The following is a 6000-nucleotide window of genomic DNA, read 5'->3' as shown; positions in this document are numbered from 1 at the left end:
GGAACCAAAATGAGGAAGAAGAAACTCCATTTATAATGTCACTAGCAACACACGATGTTAGTGTTAGTGTTTTGGTCTTTTCGGCAAAATAAAAGGAAAAGCAATTTTCATTTTCTGATATTTTTTTTAGACTGGAAACCAATAAACACAACTCGGACAACAAACCGGAATCACGCACACTCAAGCCAATACCGGAACCAAAATAAAGAAGAACCTCTCGAACCCACCGTGTTTAATTCATTTCCAGGCTTTGCCTATTTCATATTAAAACTAACACGTTGTACATACATGAAGCAAGAACATGCTTACAGCTTATGTGCATAAATAATACATCGTGGTTATATACCTGGGATCATTCCAATTGCACTGAGCCATGGACTAACACCCAGGCCTGAGGCCTGCCAATCTGTGCTGCTTCAAGCAATGGTGGTGCATGATTTTAATTGGGGTGAAGTCAGGCCAGCTGGCCAGCTGCCCAGCCAATGGGTATAAAGCAGTGGTGTGGAGTCAGAACAGCTGAACACTGACCCATGTATAATGTGCGATATTTTACAAGTCTTTAAAAGGGCAGAACTGTGTAAAATTTGACCAAACACCCAGAAACTCGAACTTGTTCTGCAACTTATCATAATAAAGCCATGTACCTTGTTTCGGTTCAATATGTTAAAGGATATGGGGGAAAAGTCTGAAAAACCACATGTGAGACGGATGGTAAGATAGAGATAAAACCTATCGTCCTCTCCACTTCCGGTGAAAACTAATAACCAAAAGTTAACATTGAATTGACATTGCATCATACATGACAAGATGACATCATCGTTGCCTCATTTGTTAAGGGGGAGAAAGAACAATTATTCAAAGAGGAACAAAATTAGAAAGTTGTGCCACAACTGTAAGTTAGTCTTGGATTAATGATTGACTTCATTTTCAATTATATGACATCATAACCCACAAACAAAAACTTTCATTACGACGTCATGAACAACGCACGATGTTAGCGAATTCTCACCAATGCGATTCGATTTATTTTGAATGACTTGAGAAATACTGTATTTTAATAACATACAGGAAGTACGTTTTTTTGAAAAAAAAAAAACACTTTTTCTCTTCAAAATTCTTGGCTCATTGAAGAATTATGTGACAGAAGAGCAATGGGACAACCTTCTTCGTTCTCATGCAGCACAAGGCTGCGGGGGAGCATCATTGGCTGAGCCCACGGCTATGCCACTGATGCAATACCCTCTGTATGTTTGTGCAGGAATTTGGAATTTGTTCAGGATGCCAGCAATAGCTTGCCTACTCTTCATCAAGGACACCAGGGTATCTTTTAATGTCCATCAAGTAATACTGGCAGACAGGACACCCAGTTTAATGTCCATCCAAAGGACAGCACACACATTGATGAATCACCCTGCCTGTGAAACACCAGGATGACAGTTTATAGCTGGGTTAGGATTCGAACCTTTGTGGGAGATGCTAATGACATTGAGAGTTTTGGATTCCACAGTGTCCAGGATTGACAGGTGTGAAGAGGGTCACCAGCCCATTGGAGAGAGTACTCCATTGAGCTATTGACAAGGAGATAGCTCGTGAGCTGTTAAAAATACACATTTACCAAGGGAGGACAGCACAACAGAGGATGTCCAGTTTGCATTTGGCTTTGTCAACCATCTTAGATGTGTGGTCTGCCTTGGAGCGAGCAAAACACGTGATATAATATGGGTTCCCTGAGTAGTAACTTCAATACAGGAGACCATTAGGTCCATCAAGCCTGTGCAATGGTTGCCAACCTATTGTAGTTTGTCCATGCTTTATCCCTTTATACGCTGAGTGCCAAGCAAGGAAGCAGCACATATAAGTCTTTGATATGACTTAAGCTGGAGTTTGAAGCATCAACCTCCCTGATTCAGAGTAGACCCTCTAACCATGACACCACCTTGTTTGATTGAAGAGACAGACTAGAAGTTAATCCTTTCCACACAGAGGGAGAAGCTGATGTCACCTGTGGTATGGACGTAGAAATGTTTGGGACGATGTTGAATCACCTGCAAAGAGAAGAGGGCTTTCAAGAACATTGGAGATGTCATTAATGTGTGTGAGGAACAGGACCAGGTGCAAGATGATGCCTCCACTGGGAGAGGAGAAGAAAGTTAAAAAAATCTAGATTGAATCAAAATATCTCCGTCTGTCTTTCATCAACTTGCATTCTTTCCTTGAGTGTGTTTAAATATGTACATCACGTTTACCTAATTTTTATATTTTTAGAACATTTTCATAACCAAGTTGTAGGATGTTTCAACACAGTTGGTTTCAGGTAAAGAAGAGGGATAAGAGAGATCTCACAACACCCCATAATAAAACACCCCAAAAATTGCCCCCACTGAACTGTAAGACACTGTTGAAGGATATCAGAGCATGATAAGAAAGAAAGAAAGAAACACTTTTCAAGTGTATCATGATAGACCCCACATGTCCTTTTTAATGTAAAGGGTCTGAAAGGCTTTGGTACGGTACATGAGGAACATGCGAGCGTAGACCTGGTACGTACCTAGATTGGCCCCCTCCAAATGCCCAGTCATACCTGTTATAGCTGGAGAGGTCACAGTAAAAATAGAATGTTGGTAACTGGGAACAAAACTGCACTGGGCAGGGCTGGTCCCGTGGCACCCGCCGGTACCGGTGAGAGGGAATGCAACCTCATTGTCCCCTATAAATATATAAACCGATTGTGACATTGAGTATGATAGAGGGGGGAGGCAACTCACTTTCCTGTGATAACGGACGGTAGGACCTACCCCCTGGTACAATGTGGCGGCCATGGAGGAGAGGACGTGTTTATCTTGGCAAGCCTTCTATCCCAGGTTATCAGATTTTCAGGGCAAAAGCGCCAAGGGGGATCGTTCAGGCTGGGGTAGGCTCAGCGCTCTGGCCTGGAGCCCGGAAAGCCTGTGGGCCTCAAGGGTCTTGACCCAGGAGACCTATAGCTGCTGATGTCACCCTATCGCATTGTGTGGGCAAGAGTGCATGAAAGGGGGGCGCATGGGATGGGAGGGGGTGCATTGTAAATTAGCCGCCATAAACGTGCCTCTCGATGGCGCACACAATGCCTGCAGCCAGAAAAGAAAACAAAATTTTCTTTGTATTCAAACACGTCCTTGAAATTTCAGGCACAGTTCATACAGAACAGCCTTGGTGGAGGCGTTATGTAGATATCTGGTTCCAGGTTTGTGATTTAAAAAGGCCCTGTACCTGCCCTGTGACCAGAGATCTCCTGAGTCCTGTAGCTTTAGCCGTCTATATTGAGATTGGAAGGTCATGATCCTTACCAAGATATCCCACTGGTGGAAAAATTGTACGAAGCAAAAAAAAGAGAGCTTGTTGTGATTTTCGTTCAAGAGGTTGTCCACATCGCCTCAGTAATTGAGTGGCTGTGCTGGGGTTGCTACACTAAACGCAAGACACACCAATTTGTCTTTTTATATCCTGAACACACCCTTCCATTATGGAGTGGTGTACTCCCTGGGATGGTCAAAATTGATATTTGGAGATCAGGTGCAGCACATAAAGAACACTTCTAATCAAAGGTTAGCTATTGAATGAATGGTTTGATCATACAATTCGTCAACTCATTCGTTCCTCTCATGTACTTTGTACTAATCTTATGTACCTTGTGTGTAGTCTTCATAAGACTGCAGAGACCATGGGATGGGTCAGTCACTTCTCCAAACTGAACTCTCCTGACAGACAGGAGGCAAGAACCCAGCCAATCAGTTCTTAGGTATTGTCTCCAATAAGACCTGCTGGGGCACATATCTCATAAGTATGACACAGAAACGACTGAGATATGATAAAGGACGCATCATAAAAAAGACAAGAGACAAAAACATGAACTTTCAGAGAAGTTGGTCAAGCATCTGAAATAAACTGTTCACTTAAATTGAGTTGAAATAACTCATCTACAGAGTGTCACATTGATGAGAAGTTCTCGGATAGTATTACATGACAATAGAATGGCAGATATTACCAAGCGAATGCAAATGTCTCCCCTAATGTGCACTCATCAGGAAATATAACGAAAAACTAACAGCTCGATTCTGATAACCCTAGATTCTCATTACTATGTTGACTAACTTTGACCATTAACCCATGCATGATAGAAATCGCCCTGTTTGAAAGCATGACACATCGGATCTGGGAAAAAAAAAACCGCATCGAAATTGATATTACACAATGCTGGTCAATGCAAACAGCATTGCTGAGATTGGCCAGATAAATCAGGTGGCCACATATTCAAGGTTATTAAGCATCGCAAAATGTTGACCGAAGCAAACCTGAATGCTGAGTACTTTGGCCACATAAGACGGTTGATCACGCAATCAAGGTTAGTTAATTAATGAAAATAGTTCAAAGGTCAGATCGGCCCATAAGTAGGTCAGCATGACATCGTTTGTAAAAAGGCTTGTAGTGGACCCCAACATGTGTCGTCATCAAGTTGTGAACCTTGTGGGTTCACATAAATATGAGAACACATGAACCTTTGTCAAATTAAGAAATTAAGACGTAGAACCAATGTCTACGGAACCTACCTACCTGTTTTATACTGTGCAGGTTGTGGTAAACCTACCTTGTAATTATTCGGATCGGTTCAAATACAGATGTTGCGAAGGCCAAAAACCTTAATTTTTTTGACCGATTCTGACTGATGAATGCGGAAAATCCTGATAAGGACTCTAATCCGGTGTTTCTCCGGATACCTATTGGGGTTGTTTGAAAGGGCTTTTGTCGCAAATATCATCTCTCAACTTCACATCGATTCAAATAAAAGGGAATGGCCAAGTGTATATATTTTTAGTGTGCACTAAAAAAGTATTCACCTGGCCATTCTCTTTTATTTAGATTTGGTTGAGACATGAAGGAATTGTGTGCAATTGTAATTGTTGGAAAGAAAGAAGAGAAGAGAAAGAGAGAAAAATTATATGTCTCCCCTTCCTGTGACTTGGTCATCCTGAGCTACATGTGTGTGAATGATGGTTTCTCATTTGGAAGTATACGAATATTCCTCTGTCTGTCTCTGCTGTACAACAAATAGTTAATGAAATAGAGACAGTCAAGGGCCAAAACAATACACAATGTGCCTCATAACACCAAAATTGAACTGAATGATGACACTCATAACAACTACAGATTTCATAGAACACCTTACCCTGCATGGTCTTGAGAAAAAGGACATGGGAAGGGTCATTTCAACTCTTGCTTTGTGTTTCTGCACACAATCAATATTTACTACGAGCCACAGTTTTGTCTGAATCTCAATATTCTCCCAAATCTAAGAACGTGAGCGGTAAATTTGATTGGTCGAGATTGCGTAAAATGGCATAATATTATTTCAAGTCCTGCCAAATGGAAGGTTTTTAGATGATGTAACGAGGTGATTTGTGTTCTGCAGTGTTCAAATGAATAAGTCGATTGAAATAAAATAAAAGTTTTAAAGGTTTTAGGAAAAAAAAACTTTTCTTGGAAGTTTCAAAGAACCACAGTTGATGTGCTTTCTTTTACACCACCTCATTGAACACATTACATAAGTTATGTGTGCCTGTCGTTTGTGTTCTTTATGATGTCCCTAAAAACAGTAAGTTTCCGATTTGGAATGATTATCTATTTTCTTTGACTGCCAGACAAGCAGACGCACTAAAAAAAAACCTCACTACAGAACTCTTAGTCTCTCATTACCTCAATATGTAACTTTGGAACTCTCAGTCTCACTTTTTTAAAACCCTGCACTGAATGGTCATTCACCGATTTTGAATCTTTTATAATCTTATATTTTTATGGTTGAAATCTCTTAATCTCTACCCTTGTTAGAGCCATTGTTAGTTCTCTACTCATCCTTCATGCTTACTCTTCATCTTTGTAAAGCACTTTGAGATTTAATTTAAAGTGAAAAGTGCTTTCTAAGAAAGAAATGGATTGATAGATTGACTGGCTCAAGAAGCATAAAAA

General features: G+C 40.7%; 1 long non-coding RNA gene across 5 annotated transcripts in view; it reads right to left on the bottom strand.

The window, feature by feature from the left end:
* Positions 1-217: 217 nt before the first annotated feature.
* LOC147020328 (uncharacterized) overlaps positions 218-6000 on the bottom strand; it is a 96667-nt gene continuing 90884 nt past the window's right edge. For 2 of the 5 annotated variants that reach the window (XR_015061762.1, XR_015061763.1), the window contains exons 4-5: positions 3668-3797; positions 218-2045 (exon numbers count right to left, since the gene is read on the bottom strand). This is a non-coding gene — a long non-coding RNA (uncharacterized LOC147020328). The other 3 variants (XR_015061764.1, XR_015061765.1, XR_015061761.1) reach the window with 3 other exon arrangements.

The sequence above is a fragment of the Eptatretus burgeri genome, chromosome 9, assembly GCF_056783735.1.
Source record: "Eptatretus burgeri isolate ZD-2024b chromosome 9, Ebu_testis_v1, whole genome shotgun sequence".
Classification (NCBI taxonomy): Eukaryota; Metazoa; Chordata; class Myxini; order Myxiniformes; family Myxinidae; genus Eptatretus; species Eptatretus burgeri.
This window is presented reverse-complemented; position numbering and strand designations above follow the sequence as displayed.